This window comes from Sminthopsis crassicaudata, chromosome 2 (genome assembly GCF_048593235.1).
Source record: "Sminthopsis crassicaudata isolate SCR6 chromosome 2, ASM4859323v1, whole genome shotgun sequence".
Taxonomy (NCBI): Eukaryota; Metazoa; Chordata; class Mammalia; order Dasyuromorphia; family Dasyuridae; genus Sminthopsis; species Sminthopsis crassicaudata.
Window position 1 is genome coordinate 270,478,074 of NC_133618.1, and position 3,604 is coordinate 270,481,677.

At 39.5% G+C, this 3,604-nt stretch overlaps 1 pseudogene; it reads right to left on the reverse strand.

The window, feature by feature from the left end:
- Positions 1 to 757: 757 nt before the first annotated feature.
- Positions 758 to 1,750, reverse strand: LOC141553461 (14-3-3 protein zeta/delta-like; annotated as a pseudogene).
- Positions 1,751 to 3,604: the final 1,854 nt, after the last annotated feature.

The window sequence follows — 3,604 nt, forward strand, 5'->3', positions numbered from 1 at the left end:
TAACAGCTCTAGCTAGATCATCTTTGGGAGGGTATATCTCCAAGCTCTGTGCAGAAAACATGCACTGACAATACATGAATGGTTTGTTTCATTTGAGGAAGCAATTGGGGTTAAGTGACTTGACCAGGGTAGAACAGCTAGTATCTGAGGCTGGATTTGAACTCGGATCCTCCTGACTCCTGTCTCCTGATTCTATCCACTATACCTCCTTATTACATCAGCTACACCTGTGTGTTGGCAGAAGCAAGCTCCCAGTGTGAAGCAGGAATGGGGGGATACCGTTGAGGTGATAGTTGCTAAAAGTAATCCATGTATGACCTTTATTCCAGAGCAAGAAATGTCACTCTTATCACTCTGGTACTTTTAGGTGATATATATACACCCATGACTAACCACCAATTACTCCTTGGAAACCTTTATGTCAGTGGGCTCAGAAGATTAGATTTGACCCTCGTAACATAGATAACAATCCCCTTCCTCTTCATCTGCTTTCTGGGATGGGCAAAGGGTTGTAGTTGGGGCTTCAGCTCCGGGAACTAAAAAATCATAGACCTACAACTGAATGTGACCTCCAAGGCTGTATAATCCAACTTCCCTCTTGTCACCATATTGGCCATCTCAGATGAAAATAAATAATTCCCCAAATGTTAATTGTCTTTATTCCTCTAATAGTAAGTATTAAAAAAACTATGTAGGAAATATAGAATCCCAAACAGAAATAACATAAACCTGTCATAAATTGTAAGCAGCATGGATGACAAATGGTCCTACTGTGCAAAGTTTAGAATGAGGCAGACAAATGTTGGGAGGCTGGTTAAATTCTCTCCTCTCTCTCCTATCCCAGTTTCATCTCCTTGGGAGTCTGGTTTCCACCATGTCAAGTCGTCTCTCAGCAACTGTGAGCTGTCTGCACAATTCTTCCCTTAACATATCATGTTCACTGATGGCTTCATCGAAGACTGTCTTTGAAAAGGAATAAGCTTTCTCTAGATAGCGCAGAATCTCATAAAACACACACACACACACACACACACACACACACACACACACACACACACTCAGAGAAGTTCAGGGCTAGGCCCACTCTTGTAGGATGTGTTGATGGCCATCTCTTTTTTGCTTATGTCAAAAGTTTCTTGATAAGCTTGTTGTGATTGGTCCACATTCCTTTTCTAGTCATCATAAGCAGCAGCCTTGGCCAAATAAAAGTAGTGTTCTCTTTTAATTTTCTTTTTTTCCCCTGAGGCAATTGGGGTTAAGTGACTTGCCCAGGATCACACAGCTAGGAAGAGTTAAGCGTCTGAGATCAGATTTGAACTCGAATCTTCCTGCCTTCAGAGCTGGTTATCTATCCACTGCACCGCTTAGCTGCCTCCAGTCTCTTAATTTCAAAGAGAAAACTTTGCTTTCTGCTTGTAAGACATTAGGAATAAAATTTTTCCTATAGAGTACATCACAGTAGAATCAGTACATCATTGCCAATATTTTTCAGCTCAATCTCAATTTTCTTTTTGTATTCTCAAGTCATCTGCTGGGGTTTTTTTCCAGCACCTTTTATCTTTTGCTCAATATTTGAAATGATCCTCTAAGATGACCTACAACATTTTTGTAAACAACAAAGAGAAGATTTCCCTCCTCATTGACAAACTCGACTCCTATCTCAGTTACAGAATTCTTGCAGGCTGCCATCTCATTATATAGCTGTCTGTGCAGCCAATTTGGCCTTTTGTACCAGCTCATTTCTATCCATGTTGGAGAATTCCATACCTGGAGTGAGTGGTGATGGCAGGATGGATGGACAGGGATGTTTGTAGCCTCTAGGCAGGAGCAATGGCCCTGGCCCTCTGAATCTCTTAGCTCTCTACAGCCTGGCTTCTGACCTCATCATTCAACTGAAACTACTTTCTCCCAAATCATGAATGGTCTCTTAGTTGCCAAATCCAATGGCCTTTTCTTAATCCTCATCCTTCTTGACCTCTCTGTAGCCATGAACACTATTGATCACCTTTTTCTCTGTAATTTTCTTTTCTCTTTAGATTTTTGTGACTCTATCCTAGTTCTTCTCGTATAGGTATGGCTGCTTCTTTTTAGTCTCCTTTGCTGGATCTTTATTCAGTCCAGGTCTCCTAATCATGAGTGCCTTCCAGGGCTTCTCTTCTCCCTCTATACAATTTAACTTGATGATCCCTTGAAATCACGTGAATTCAGTTATTTTCTCTATTCTGATGATTCTCAGATCTACTTTTCCAGCTCCAACTCCTCTCCTAACCTCCAGACTCCAATACACCTAGTAGATATCTTAAAATGAATGTCCCACAGACATCTTAAATCCAATATGCCCCAAACTGAGCTAATTATCTTTCCCCAAATCTTCCCTTTTTCCTGCCTTCTCTATTATTGTTTCTCTCAAGCCCCCAGATTCACCACTCAGTGCCCCCAATTTCTCCTCACTCTTTTTCAACTTCCACAGCCAATTCTTTGCCAAGTCTTGTCCATTCTCTTTGACAGTAGAAACTTTACCCTGGCACAGGCTTTTATCATCTCATACCTAGACTATTGTACCACCAGCCTACTGGTTATTCGGCCTGCTTCAAGTCTCTACTAACTCCAGTCTAACTACCACCTCCATTGTCAAATTGATTTCTACCTAGGTTAATCACCTATTGAATAAACTCCACTGGTTCCCTACCACTTTCTGGATTAAATATAAAATCCTCTGTTTGCCTTTTAAATTCCTTCATAATTTTACCTTTTAGTTTTCTTGTACCTTATTCTTTCTCCATACAGGGGCCATTTGTCATTTAGGGAAACTGGTCTCCTTGTTTTTTTCTTTAAATAAGACAAGGCATTGTCACCTGAAAGGCTCTCCTTCCTCATGTCCAATACTTGGCTCCCCTGGCTTCCTTCAAATCCCAGCTAAAACCTCACTTCCTTTAAGAATCCTTACCTGGGGGGAAAAGACCATGTGTGCAAAAAATTTATAGCATTTTTTTGTAGTGGCAAGGAACAGAAATTGAATGGAGGCCTATCAATTAGGAAATTATTGAATAAGTTATGATATATGAATGTATGAATCATTTTATTCCTATGTTTAATTCTTACAACTCCTAAACACTGACTTCCAAACCGAATCCAAACTCTAATGAAATATTCTATAAGAAATAAGCAGGTTGATTTCAGAAAAGCCTGGAAAAACTTATATGAACTAATGCTGAGTAAAGTGAGCAGAACCAGGAGAACATGTTAAACAGTAACAACAAAATTATGATGATCAACTATGATGGACTTAGCTCTTCTCAGCAATATAGTAATCCAAGACACCTCCAGGAGACTTGGGATAGAAAATGCCATCTGTATTCAGAGAGAGAACTATGGATTGCAGATTGAAGCATACCATTTTCACCATTTTTTGGTTTGCTTTTTCTTTCTCATGGTTATCCCATTTTGTTCAGATTTTCTTTTTACAACATGACTAATATGGAAATAGTTTTAAAATTATTGTACATGTATAATCTATATCAGACTGCTTCTGTTTTGGGAAGGGGAGAGGTAAGAAAGGGAGGGAGAAAAAATTTGGAATTCAAAATCTTACAAAAATGAGTGC